The 15,160-nt window shown below is 41.4% G+C and overlaps 1 protein-coding gene and 1 pseudogene across 6 annotated transcripts in view; one reads left to right on the top strand and one right to left on the bottom strand.

Moving 5' to 3' along the window:
• pdss2 (prenyl (decaprenyl) diphosphate synthase, subunit 2) overlaps window positions 1-15,160 on the top strand; it is a 201,484-nt gene that overhangs the window by 123,773 nt on the left and 62,551 nt on the right. The window lies entirely within an intron of this gene.
• LOC144681212 (5S ribosomal RNA) lies at window positions 4,630-4,738 on the bottom strand (annotated as a pseudogene).

Genomic DNA, 15,160 nt, shown 5'->3' with positions numbered 1-15,160 from the left:
GTGTGGCAGATTTTACATTGTTCTTGTTTTATTGCCTTTTTAAACAATTTTTGCGGTAAATTTCTCAATTTTATTAAAAACATTTTTTATTTGCCTTTGATCCTTTATACATGTCAAATTTTAGGATGGCTGGAACCTATCTAATTGACTCCCATTGTAAAGTATGTTTGTCGCTCAAAATTTCACCGTTTGCGAGATTCCACGGGAGTGTAACCCCTGCGAATGGTGGAACTTTACTGTAATTTGTAGCCATAAGTTACAATACAGTATTTTAATGGAACCAGTGATGGACATTGTATGGCCCAGAGCTTTGCTTGATTGCCTTTGGGAAGCACTGACAAGCTTTCAGACTTTTCCGTAAGGTGGGTAATTATGATGGAGCCCTCAGTTTTACATGGCCTGGAAAAGGAGTGAGTTTAGAGACCAAATTCGATTCCATAATTTTTTATATCCTTGAACCTCTTTCAAAGGCACATAACAAAATTTAACTGTATGACCGAAGAGCAGATGGGCCATCAAAGACCAATTCTGAGGCATTCTAACTTGTACAAATTGATTTGAAAGGTTCTCCATCAACCGTTCATAATATCACACAGACCCTTATGGACACGCAAAGAGGGATGAATGATTTAGGCACACTGACTAGAAACACTTTCCTAGCTGCGGTCTGTGACCAAACTCCTTTGTTTACACATTTAAGCTACCTCTATAATAATAGAAGATTTTTAACTGTTTCCTTCCACATTTGTTGAGACTAAGGTGTGTACAATTATGTTTCAACGTTTGACTGTGGTCTTTGGTAACAACTGTTTGTTACCAGCTTCAACAACAAAAACTCGCAGCATTAAAATTTAATTTTGACACTCCCATGGAGTTATGGGTTAGAGATTTAAGCTTGTTTCATATTTTGGGATTTTCAGGATGACAGCGAAACCCTTCCTGGTCACTAATACAGGTGCTCAGCTATAAAGTTACATCTATTAATAAAGCATCTTTCTGTTAAAAGTAACATTTTATAATGCGCTTCAGGTATTTTCTGACTTGTGACTGTTTAGATATTGATTAGAGTTCATCCTGCAGATGATGGTGACTGACCTGGCATGGTAGTAGTTATGGTACTGGGCTAGCAACCCAGAATTTGGAAGTTCAAATTCCACCCCTGGCAAGTTATGAAACTAAATAAATTTAAGATCTGGAAAAAAATGGCCATCAGAGCTGAGTCGATAATGTGGCCACGAACTGGCTGGCCCCTGAAGTGGGCTAGCAAACAAGTCAGTTGTGCAAACAATCGCTACTTGAAGAAGGCGGCCCACCACTATAACTTCAGGGCAGCTGGGGACCAGCAATATGCCCACCCTTGCCAGGATTGCTCACATCTTGAGAATCAATCCATAAAATAATTATAGTGAAACCGCAATGAGTCAAACTTGGATGATATGAAATTGTGGTTATGTCGAAGTCATCAGCCATTCCTGCTGGCAGAATAGCAAATCCCATAGAACGCTGCCCGTGGTAAGCTGAAATTCCGCACCGATAACTCTGGATTAGCCAAACTTATCTAAGCTTGTCATATATCAGAGCGGAGTTAGACCACACAAGAGTGCGAAATTATGGAAGCTGGACAAGCCGTCAGTTGACATCGAGATCTCCCTGTGAAAGGACACGTAAAACCGAGTATGGCTAAACTTGTGAGAAAGTTAAGTATTGTCGATCAGAGAGAAGGTGAAGTTGATACAGTACATGGAAAGCATGTTTGACTGCATTGATGACATGGTGGACAGCATTCCGTCTGTCCGAAAACAGCACCCTAAGCAGAAAAAGATTACGGAGTTTCTCTGGAGTTAACTCCCAGCCTTCTGCAATGCAAGGCCCTGGCTTTTTGCAAAGTCAGGTCATTGTAAGGTGTGAAGAAATTGAATCAAGTCTTTTTCACACATTACTGCTTTATTGTGTTTTCATTCAGCATTTGAATCTAAGTAGACCACGTTTCTAGGTATATTGGGATACACAGAGACACGTTCATGTGGGAGTGGAGCCTCCTTGGCTATCGTGAAGCTCTGCTTAACACACACTTGGAGGCAGTACCCCAGGGATTCATCAAGATTATACTTCCGTCCTTCACAGAAAACTGTGATGTCTGTTATTTAAAGTTTTCTGTCTACATCATTTGCTCAGCATATAAGTCGATACCCCGCCCTGCCTTTTCCTCCACAACCTGCTATACTTGCATTAGTAGTCAGCCTCAATCTTTCACCCCACAAATGCATGTTTTACTTACCGGTCGGTACCTTATAACTGGGCACAAGGGATCAAGCAAGTAAAATGGGTGGTGTTGCAATAATACATGGGAGATTAAGATACGCTCACACGGAGAAGATCCTACATGGCAAGTGATGAAGAGAAATGTGCTCCAATGAAACAAATGAAGCATGAAGTCAGTTACGAGCTAAAAGTCGTAATATTTGCTAACTCGTCAAATAACTGTGCTGCAACGAGGGAATTCGGTGTTAGTGAAAAACTGGTGCAAGAATGGAGAAAGAAGGAATCCTTGAAGAAGATGCCCAAGACCAAATGTGCCATGAGAATAGGGACCAGCCATCGGCCTGATCTTGAGAAGCATGTAACGGAATAGGCCATTGAAAATTCTCAAAATGGTTACATTGTCATCGGAAATGCAGTACTTTTTTATGCACTTAAGTGGGCTAAATCAAATCCTGAGTCCAGCAAAGATTTCAGAGCAGCAGCTAGTTGGTGTAGCAGCTTTACGGAATGAAAATGCTTAGTGGTTCCGAATGAATTCCATGATTTCTTTGTGGTGAATGTCAAAGACAATGCGTTGTTACTGGCAGAATATGCTTTTTAAAAAAAAAACTCTGAAAGATGACTGGGTTTTAGCAATTGTTATGGAAGTTATTACATTCATTAGTATATGATTTTTACACAACAACATACACCAGCCCCACAGAGGCAATGAGTGCCTGATCTGCTGCAGCAAAATTTGGGATGGACTTAGTGCACTTGGCATCAATGCACATTTTTTTTCTTTATTCTTTGATGGGATGTGGGTATCGCTGGCTAGACCTGGCATTTATTGCTCATCCCTAATTGTCCTTGAACTGAGTGGCTTACTAGGCCATTTCAGAGGACAGCCAAGAATCAACCACATTGCTGTGGATCTGGAGTCACATGTAGGCCAGACTAGGTAAGGATGGCAGATTTTCTTCCCTAAAGGGCATTAGTGGGCCAAATAGGTTTTTTTTTACGACAACCAATGATAGTAATAGTGACCACGAAACTGTTACTCGCTCTTTATCTCCAACTTTATTTATTGAATTTAAATTCCACCAGTTGCTGTGGTGGGATTTGAACCCATGTACCCCGAGCATTAGCTTGAGCCTCTGGATTGCTAGCCCAGTGACATTACCATTACGTCACCGTCTCCCCCATATAGCAAAATCAGACCAGAGAGGTCACATGCATGCCATGGAGCCTGCCCAGTTTTCTGACAGACTTTTACACAACAGGTCTATTGCAGGTGCGTATAGCATAGGGAGACCTTGAAAAAGGAAATACTAAAAAATACTTGGTAGTATTGGTGCATTTGTTTGATTTATGACCTGCCCTGTCTAAGCATCAAAGAAGACATTAGCATGAATGCGTTTTCATAACTATTGGCATTTTTCTGATTTTACCATTTTGTTTTTATTTGTTCCCCTCTATCTTTCATGATTTTTTATTCTGCACTCAATGTGACCCTTTCTTATTCTATACAGAGATAAATATTTTCAATAATTTTCCATTATTTACCTTTGATATCTTTCATTCCATCTTTAAATTATCCCTGCTCTTCAATCTTAAAACGGCCTTGTTTCAGATTTTTGTTTCTTATTTTATTTCATTCTTGGTTCTTGTGGTGTGGTCCCTTCCTCCTTTGTTTTGAATTCCCTTTCAGACCCCTTGATCTTATTTCAGGTGGCTGTGTATTTTTAAAGAAAATGCCGTCGGAGATAAGTACTTCGGTTTTGAATGCAGGTTGATTTATTATTGAGAATATTACTTTGTAATAACTAAACCATCCAAGAAAATTGAATTAAAACAAAAGCACTCTTATTAGTATCTAACATCCTGCAATTTAAAGTACAGTGTAGTTTTGTAATTAAAAAAAAAGTAATAATATAAACGCTGTTTGAGATTTTTGGCATGACTATGAACACAAAAAGACCACTGTGGGATTTCCTAAGTGTGAAAATTATAGAATAAAATTTATCATTTTAATTAAATTAAAGTCATGATCAACAAACTGAGGAAACAAATTTATAAGTGTGGAGAGATACATCTGGAAAATGTGTAGAAACTACTAGGTCCTTGTTTTTTTTTCGCTGTGTGAAAGTCGTTATTTGGAAGTGCAAAAACACTCCGTTGTTTTATTATGGTTTTTATTCTCAGATGTTGAGAATTAAAAATATCAACTGGAAAGCATGTTACAATGTCCAATCCTGTTTAGTTGTTTTTAAATTGTTTTAAATTCAATGCACAATACTCTTTAAAACTGTACATAAAGGCCCGTAACTTCTGCGTTCCCCAATGTCGTGTTTGGAGGGCACATTATTGGTGTAACTCATTTTGTTAAGCCTACTGCACCTGGTATTCTCAGGTGGTCTCCCATCCAAGTACTAACCAGGCCAGAGTCTGCTTAGCTTCTGAGATCAGGTGTTTTAAGACTAGTATGGCCATAGGCAGCACTTGCATAGTTTAGCTAAGGGCACGGCTTGTTCTGGAGCACATGTTTAGGTTTGATGTGACCAAGTGCACTCAGCTGTTTCTTGATTTGACAGTGTGAATCAAATTGAATCAAGACTGGTAGCTGTAATATTGGGAACCCCCAGGAGGAGGCTGAGATGGGTCATTGATGGGTGTGGATTAGGGCAGGGTGTGGATTTAGCAAGTCCTGTTGGAATGCTGAGGTCACAGCAGAGTGGTTGGTCAAGTTTCATTCTTTTGTTCCTTTCTATCATTTTGATATAGCTGTATGGTTCATTAGGCTACTTCAGAGGACGATTGGAGTCACCTATAAACTCAGACCAGTTAAGGGTGGCAGATTTCCTTCCACAGAGTTTAGGGGGAGGCGGTGGTGTAGGACTAATGTCACTGGACGAGTAATCCAGAGGCCCAGGCCTCAACTCCTCTTTCGTGCCAGCTCCTCATGGCCCTCAACTCCCCGATATTTTAAAAATCTATCTACCTCCTCTTTAAATACTTTGTGATCTGGCCTCCACTGAAATCTTTGAGGAGCTGGCACAAAAGAGGAGTTGAGGCCTGAGGCAGTTCAGCTATGAACTTACGGAATAGCGGGGTGGGCTTGAGGAGCCAAATGGCCTACTCCTCCTATTTCTTATGTTCTTAATTCTCTGGCAACATGTGTTGTAATCCCACCCCAGCAGCTGATGAAATTTAAATTCAATTAATAAATCTGGAATTGAAAGCTAATTTTGGTAATAGTGACCTTGAAACCATTGTCAATTGTAAAAACGCATCTGGTTCATTAATGTCCTTTAGGGAAGGAAATCTGCTGTCCTTACCTGGTTTTTGCCTACATGTGACTTCAGACCCACAGCAATGTGGTTGACACTTAAATGTTCTCTGAAATGGCCTAGCAAGCCGCTGAGTTGTATCAAACTGCTTACCAAGTCTAAAAGGAACGAAACTGGACAGACCACATGGCATCAATCTTGGCACCACAAACAACAGTGGCACACCTGTCAGCCTTGCAAAGTCCTCCTTACTAACCTCTGGGAGCTTGTGCCAAAATTGAGAGAGTGCCCAACAGACGAGTCAAGCAACGGCCTAGTCAGACTCACGGAATCAGACCTTGCAGACCATGTTCTAGATGCCACCATCATCATCCCTGGGTCTGTCCGATCGGTGGGACCAGAGGTGGTAGGCGGCCTAGTGGTATACAGTTTGGAGTGAGCTACCCTGCGATCCTTAACATTGACTCTGAAACCTATGAAGTCTCATGGCATCAAGTCAAATATGGGCAAGGAAATCTCCTGCTGGTTACCACCTACCATCCACCACCCCCGCACAACCACCACCCCCCCACTCCAACACCCCCCAGCTGATGAATCAGTGCTCCTCTTTGTTGAACACCGCTTGGAAGAAGCACTGAGGGTGGCAAGGGCGCAGAATGTGTTCTGGGTGGGGTTCATCATTGTCCATCAACGAAAGTGGCTCAGTTGCACCAGCACAGACTGAGCTGGCTGAGCCCTAAAGGACATAGCTGTGGTAGATAGTGAGGGAACCAACATGAGGGAAAAACTGACATGACCTCGCCCTCACCAATCTACCTGTCACAGATGCATCTGTCCATGACAGTATCGGTAGGTGTGACCATCTTGTGGAGACACAGTCATGTCTTCACATTGAGAATACCCTCCGTCCTGTCGTGTGGCACTGGCACTGTGCGAAGTGGGATAGACTTCAATCAGATCTAGCAGCTCCAAACTGGGCATTCATGAGACACTGTGGGCCATCAGCAGCAGCAGATTTGTACACAACCATATTACTGCCCCGTCGGCCTACTCTCGATCATCAGCACAGTGATGGAAAGGATCACCGACAGTGCTAATGAGCAGCACTTATTCAGCAATAACCTGCTCATTAATGTTCAGTTCGAGTTCCTCCAGGAGGACTCAGCTCCTGACCTCATTACAGCCTTGTTCCAAACATGGGGGAAAAAAATGCTGAATTCCAGCGGTGAGGTGAGAGTGTCTGACCTTGACATCAAGGCAGCATTTGACCAAGTGTGGCATCAAGGAGCCCTAGCATAACTGGAGTCAATGGGAATCGGGGGAGGAAAACTCTCCACTGGCTAGAGTCATACCTAGAACAAAGGAAGATGGTTGTGGTTGTTGGAAGTCAATCATCTCAGTCCCAGGACAACACTGCAGGAGTTCTTCAGGGTAGAGTCCTCGGCCCAACCATCTTCAGCTGCTCGATCAATGACATTCCCTCCATCATAAGGCCAGATGTGTGGATAAAAACAAAAAACTACTGCGGATGCTGGAAATCCAAAACAAAAACAGAATTACCTGGAAAAACTCAGCAGGTCTTGCAGCATCTGGCAGACCTGCTGAGTTTTTCCAGGTAATTCCAGATGTGTGGATGTTTGATGTTTGCTGATGACTGCAACGTGTAGCACCATTTATGACTCATACTGAAGCAGTCCATGCCCATATGCAGTATGACCTGGACAACATTTAGGCTTGGGCTGACAAGTGGCAAGTAACATTTGTGCCACACAAGTGCCAGGCAGTTGCCATCTCCAATAAGAGAGAATCTAACCATCGTTCCTTGACATTCAATGGCATTACCATTGCTGAATCCCCCACTATGAACATCCTGGGGGTTACCATTGACCAGAAACTGAACTGAGTCAGCCATGTAAATATTGTGCAAGAGCAGATGATAGGCTAGTAATCCTGCGGTGAGTAGCTCATCTCCTGACTCCCCAAAGCCTGTCCACCATCTACAAGGCACAAGTCAGGAGTATGATGAATACTCTCCACTTGCCTGGATGAGTGCAGCTCCAACAACACTCAAGAAGCTTGACACCATCCAGGACAAAGCAGCCCGCTTGATTGGCACCCCCTCCACAAACATTCACTCCCTTCACCTTCAACGCACAGTAGCAGCAGTGTGTACCATCTACGAGATGCACTGCAGGAACTCACCAAGGCTCCTTAGACAGCACCTTCCAAACCTATGACCATTACCATCTAGAAGGGCAAGGGCAGTAGACAGATGGGAACACCACCACCTGCAAGTACCCTCCAAGCTACACACCATCCTGGCTTGGAAATATATCGTTCCTTCACTGTCGCTGGGTCAAAATCCTCGAACTCCCTCCCTAACAGCACTGTGGGGCCTGCAGCGGTTCAAGAAGGCAGCTCACCATCACCTTCTTGAGGGTAGTTAGGGATGGGCAATAAATGCTGGCCTAGCCAACGAAGCCCACACCCCACGAATGAATAAAAAAAAAACCCAAAATATGTTGTATGCTTTCAGCAGGTCAGATTTGTGGGCTTCAAATTCATGCTTCTTAAAATTCAGTCAGTTGAATGGTAAGTGGCAGCACTAAATATGTTCTTGTATTGTTTTTAACCACTCTTCAATGCATAAACAAGGGCATAAACTTTGATCTCATTTTTCCTCCACAAAGCAATTTGTATTTGTTGTAAGAATTTGCAGAATCATCAAGCTAACTGAATCCATATGGCCATGGGATTGCAAGCGTTATAGAAGATTTTATATGGTTTATTTTTTGAAAAAGATGACTTTAACCAAATTACACCATGAACTAATGATCACTAGTACATTAAAATTGTATATCGTGAATTTGACTGTATATAAATGATGCAATATGCTGTGTTAGGCCTCCAAGTCATCTATGCTTGAAAGGCTTTGAAGCTTTATGTTTTCAACTACATGGATTTGTTTGCACAAGTCATCTTCTGATGGGTAGATAAATCCAATATATAGACACAAAAGGCTGATTGCAGTCTGCACAATTAATATTTTATCCCAGGGCATCTTTTCATGGTGAAAGAAATGTGCAAGAGGGAATTTGTCCAGCCTTAAACCTGAAAATTCTCTTAATATGTAGCGACTCAGTTTTACCATTATTTTTTAGTAAGGACATGGTCGTTCTGAATTTTGGATTGTAAGTCATGCAAGTTCTCTATAAATTTTGCATAATGTTCTGAATTATGGGCAAGTTCCTTTCGGTTAGCTTGGCTCAGTTGGTAGCAAAAAATGATCAGGAGGTTGTGACTTCCATTCTGGTTTTAGGTCTTGAACATGTAACCTGCTCTGACACTTGATGCTGTATTGTTCGAAGTTTGGATGCAATATTAAACTGAGACCACTCTTGCCTGCTCAGATGGATGGAAATGGTCCCATGGCATGATTTGGAGAAGAGCTGTTGTCCTAGGCAACTTTCCTGTTGCCAAAAACACCACCAGAAACAAATTAATTGGTCATTCCTAACAGCACGGTGGGTGCACCTACTCCACATAGAAGCTTGACACCAAGAAGGCAGCTCACCATCAGCGTCTCAAAGGTAGTTAGGAATGGGCAACAAATGCTGGCCTAGTCAGTGACGCTCACATCCCAGTAATAACTCTTTAGTGTGGGCTAGTATCTTAAGGTTGCGGACTGGATTTAGTGAAATGTTAGCCACGTATATGGAATGATAGAATAGTTATAGAACTGAAAGAGACCATTTGGCCCATTGTTCCCTTGCTGGCTCTCTGAAAGAGCAGCGCACCTAGTTCCACTCCCCTGCCTGTTCCCTGTAGCTCTGTACCTTTTTTCTTTTCAGATAACAATCCGATTTCCACTTGAATGCCTTGATTAAACCCCCAGCACACACTCAGACATTGCATTTCAGATCCCAACCACATGCTGCGTGACAAAGTTTTTCCTTTTTTCACCATTGCTGCGTTTGCCAGTGACCTTAAACCTGTGCTCTCTGGTTCTCGATCCTTCTGCTGATGGGAACTGTTTCTCCCTGTCTACTCTGCCTAGACCCCTCATGATTTTGAATATCTCTGTCAAATCTCTCATTCTATTCTCTAAGGAAATCAGCCCCATCTTCTCCAGTCGACCCACATAAGCAAATGGCTCCCTGTGCAGTAAATTACTCTCTGTAACTGCTCCTCCTCCCTGGAACCATTCTCTTGATTTTTTTTCTGCACCCGCTCTAATGTCCTCACGTCCTTAATTCTAGTCTTCTGTGTAATCCTGGTGAATGATTAAAAATCTGCTGTGGAAACCAATATGATTGCCTTTTTTTGCACCGGATTTGATATTACTTTTTAGTATCTGCTCTGTGGTATTTGTTCCCTGAAGAAAGCTTCTGTAGATTTATCACCTGATGAATTTTGCTCATCCAGCTGAAGATCTTTTTGGATAAAATGTCTTGGTTGAGTTGTTGGAACTTTACAAGCCAGTAAATATTTGCCGTATGCAAAAACTGGTGCTGGAATCTAATTTACAAGCATTAATATGTAGGATTTTATGCAGTTGCCAAGGGATTCGCTGCATCTGTTGTTTCAAAGAAAAAGGTGCTACTTTGCACTATGTTAACACTGCTGCTGGGAATTGAACAGTTTGGTGTGTTTTATGGTTTAGCTCACCACAACGCATTTTCTGAAATCTGCATTGTGTGTAGAGTATGGGAATTTAAAAAATCTTTTCTCGTTGAAAATCAGTAAAATACAAGACATTTGGAGTTTGTTTCTTCCTTGCATTAATAAATTAGCCTGTCTCTGATGCAGCATTACCTCTCCATTTATGCATGTTGCGGACTAAATCTCTGGAATCTGCAGGCTGAACTTAGGTTTTTGTATTGAGCTGGTCGAACTGGTGCCCCCCGATTTGGTGAAGCCTTGTTGTCCAGGCTGTGAACATCCCCTACTGGCTAATCTTAGTCCTGCCCTTCCAGTTCACTGCTAATGGGAAATCTTTTTTTTTTAACTGCTCAATCACTTTCACCCAGTTATTCATTAATATGGAACGGTATACTTAAACCTAGCTAATGGAAAATACAGGTTCTTAACTCTTAATCACCTTTTTGGGTGCGTGGGGGAAAAAAAATCAAGTAATCATGATTTAAGTCTTAGGAGTAACAGTGCAGAATTAGCGGAAAATTGCTACCTGTTCAGAATGGTTTAAGAAGAGGTGGAGCTGAGGGGATCTGCAGCTTTTTAATAATTAGAACTTGAATGCTCTAATGTATAGATGGGAGAAGCCTTTTGTTATTCTTTTCACTTTTTTGACAACGCAGTTGTTAGATCTTCTCTTCTGTCCACTCGGGTTGATTTGCTTTCCCACCAGAAAAGAAATATCCAGCATTTGGGCCAAGTGGTTAGCAATGAATTGAATTTGTTTCTGAACGGGGAAGAAGAAAACTGCTGCAGCTGCTGGAAATCTGAAATTAAAACACAAAATTGCCGGAAATACCCAGCAGGTCAGGCAGCGCCTGTGGGACAAGGAACAGAGTTCATATTTTAGCTCTTGTGCACCATCACATTTTTACTTTTGGTTTTGGAGAAGGGCCAGCTACCCTTGGCATAAAACCATTTCAGATGAAGATTTATAACGGAAGCTAAAGATTTATCTGGTGATGTAAAAACAAAGTTAAAGATTGCTGTGAAAAGAGATTTCTTGTTGAAGCTTTTCGTCTTGCACTCGTCAGGATAATTCACAAGAAAATACCAATGTAGGTAAGGCAAGGTGTATCAAAAATTTGAGCAACAGGTTAAGCTTGCTGCTATTATGCAGTAACAACGTGAGTAATATTTGCCATTAACCGGACATTGCTGTCAAGCCAAAAAGACGTTCTGCCTAACACACAAATGAGTAATGTGGTGTATGAATTTCAGTGCCAGTGTGATGCTAGGTATGTAGACCGTACATCTCAAAGACTGGCAGATCATATCAAACAACATGTCCCTTCCGTAGTTCACAGCGAGCAAGGTATGCACCATACCCAACCAGCCTATGCTTGCAAAACTCAAAACACAGTAACCAACATGAGATGTAATTCCACGATTGGACAACATTTGCTAAATAATCCTCAGTGTACTAAGAATTACGCTGACAGCCAATTTAAGATTGTCATTCGGGCTCAAAGTGCGTTGCATTTGCATGTAATGGAAGCTACATACATTAATGGACAGAGCCCTGATCTTTGCAGGCAGAAAAAAATGTACACACATTGTGCCTGTTTCAGCTAAACAAAATAAATGACAGCCGTTTGCTGGTTCATTCCCTAGGGCAATGTCTTGACCAATCAGAGTCAAGCTACCTGGTTTAAATTTCAAACAATGTTTGGAAGTTAACTGTCAGTCACCATCCACTGGTGCATTCTCCATCACAATGCCTCTACCAATCAGAGTCCATTTGCCAACCAATCAGCTGTCTCTTCTCATCCAGTATAAATATGTTGTTTCCCCTGACATTGGTGTTTTCTTGCAAATTGTCCTGATGCGTACAAGATGAAAAGTTTCAACAAATGTCTCTTCTTCAGTAATACTCAAGTTTTGTACTACCAAACAAAGATAAAGACCCTTTCGCTCCGTCATGTCCAATATTCTCTTTTAGCTAAGTTTGTAGTGTGTACTTGTGATGAGTTTCTCTGCTCACCTACTAGTTTGTTACAAATTGGTCATCAACAATTCTAATTATTTTTGATGCTCTGCTAAATTAGATCACGTAATGCAAGAAGTTAGGACACTTGAATTTTCTGTCAACTGCCTCTGCATAATTTCCTCATTATGCTGGAGAATTGAGTTTTTTTTTCTTTATTCTTTCATGGGATGTGGGTGTCGCTGGCAAGGCCAGTATTTGTTGCCCATCCCTAATTGCGCTTTCAGAGTGCAGTTAAGAGTCCTACGATGCTGTGGGTCTAGAGTCACATGTAGGCCAGACCAGGTAAGGACAGCAGATTTCCTTCCCTAAAGGACAATAGTGAAGCAGCTGGGTTTTTACAACAATTGTTAAAGGTTTGATAGTCAGCATCACTGAGCCTAGTTTCATATTCGAGATCTATTAACTGAAGTTATATTCCACTAGCTGCCATGGTGGGATTTGAACCCATATACACAGAGCATTAGGCTGGGTCTTTGGATTACCAGACCAGTAACATTACCACCAAACCACCATCTCCCCACAGGATATTCCTGCATCGGCAGTTGTATGAACTCAGCAATCAAGACATCTACCTTGCCCTTGGTATCTGGATGAGGGTGTCCTGCCTTGAGCTGGCCCCTTCACCTTTCTGGGTAAATTTTGGATTCACTTTCTCTAATGATTTTTCATAGTGGATTGGTTCACCTGTATAATGATTAGTCAACTAGAACCAACCTTATGGAACTGATATTATACTACATATTTGAAACAGTAAACCTTACTGTAATGGATTCCCTCAAAAATGGCAGAAAAGATTGGGACATTCGCTTTTGTAAAATTGGGCGATTTGTTGCATCAAAAATTGAAGAAATGCCAATTTAAATTGAGCATAATTTTATTGGGTTTTTTGGAAAAAGGAAGTATAGATTGTTTCATGTTGCTTTAGCGTTTCACAATATACACTGTTTCTAACTTGTTAACCAGACCAAGAAGATCTGCTGGAGATTTGAATTTGCAGTGCCTTCCTGACCCCAAGGCTTTTTTTTTGTATGGCCAATTAAGTGGTTTGGTAGGGACTTTTGAGCGCGACTCTCCAAGACCTTTTCTGAGGTTGAGACTGCCCTTATGAGCCCAAGAGCAAATCTTAATTCCCTCCCCGCACCAACCCCTGCCATTTTCGTGTGCTGGTGCCGGTCTTGAAAGTCTGTTTTTAAAAAAAAGCCTTGTTGGAGAGTTCATGACCACTGGGAGGAGCCCGCTATGAATTCGTGAAAATTTTGTCAGGTAAGTGTTAAATATTTTAACAACTTCAAATGAGTGTCTTATCATAGGGTTCTGTCCTGAAAAGGTGCATTGACCAGCATTGTAAGTGTTGAGATGCATTAGAGTACTTTTTCCAATGGGAAAAGTGTTCCTGTGCATTCAAAACTGAAGCAACGCTACTTGGTATTTCTAGTTTAATGATCTGAAGTGACTAAAATGTCCAGATCGCTTTTAAATTTGGTTTAAAAAAAGTTCAGCTTTCACTTAGAGAAAAAAGAAGCTATATGCTTCTGGACTACTTTGATTGACAGGACATCTGGTATGGCTTTCAATAGACCCCTTTGTTCGCATTGGTAATTATTTGTTTTGACAGCTGACCTTATTATGAATGCTTAGCTGAGTTTTAAAAGCTTAAGAACAACTCACCTCAGCAGGAGGCCGTGTTCACGTGTTGGTCATTTTAAGAGGTTATTAAAGGATTATCTGTCTTTGATATGGTCACTGACTTAAGTGCTTATTTTTACAACAGATCGACCGCCTGAGGGGATTTACATTTTTTTGAATGGCTTTTGTGCAAGATCAGCAATGATTTCATTGAATGGCGGAGCATGCTCAAGGGACCTAATAGCCTACTCCTCCTTGTTTGTAACAGTTTTTTTCGCAGTATGAAGTATGTTTGAATAATAGCTCTATTAGATTGTTAGAAGTTTTTTTCAATGTCCATTTCAAAGATATCCTGAGGTCTGCCGATAGTGGATAATTGGCTGAGTGGCTATGGAGGGTACATTGCGGGGGGGTGAGGAAGGATGGAAGGGGGATGAGGGGTGAGGTCTAGAGGGCATAAGAAAATGTTGGGAGCTGGGCTTCTGGCCCTGAGAACAAGGCAGGCCTTCTAACCAGCCCGCCTTGGCAACCCCCACTCTCCATTGCATTGCAGCTCGCAAAACCCAAGCTCTCCCTGCTAATATCTCTCTGAGACAAACATATCGCAGGAATGGGGTTTGGAGGCAAACTCGTGCTTTGGAAGCCACAAAAGGGCACAACTCGCATTTTCCTGTCCTTACACAAAATCCAACCCTAAGCGTTTATTAATAACTTGTTGTAGAATCTAAAGGAGAAAGAACTCTGCTTGCTGAGTTGTCTGGAACATTGCAAGGGAAAGTTAAGAATTTGCAATCTTATTAGTAGTTGTATTTGCAGAACCTCACAATGTATTTGAGAGTAGATGCAAGCAAGCTTACTTTAGGTAGAACTGTGATGTGGTTATGCATGAAGTAAGAGATAATGCAATGAATAGAGTTTCTGGGTGTTTGTCTCTTTGTCAGTTGAATTATTATTTGAATCAGAGAAATTACACAGAAGGAAGTCATTGGATTGGTGTGAGCCCTTCAACTGGACATACCTTCTAATGCATTTCCTTGCCCGTTATTATAGTCCTTTTATAGTCCTGTACAGCTCCCTTTTATATGGTGATTCGGTCTTTGCCTCAATAGCTACTTGCAGCCAAGTGTTCCATGATCTAAGTTTGGTTTTATTTACTGAATCAAATATTTCAAATTATCCTGTAATTGACATTAAGCAACTTAATCAAAACAGTATTCGTCTTCATTGCGCTCAAAAAATCAAACAGGTAACTCAAATTGAATTGAAAGGAGTGGATTGGAAACACATTTTTCTACATACCGCCTCCTCACATTCTCCT

The sequence above is a fragment of the Cetorhinus maximus genome, chromosome 5, assembly GCF_964194155.1.
Source record: "Cetorhinus maximus chromosome 5, sCetMax3.hap1.1, whole genome shotgun sequence".
NCBI lineage: Eukaryota > Metazoa > Chordata > Chondrichthyes > Lamniformes > Cetorhinidae > Cetorhinus > Cetorhinus maximus.
The sequence above is the reverse complement of the archived record's forward strand: the minus strand, read 5'-3'. Positions and strand labels throughout refer to the sequence as shown.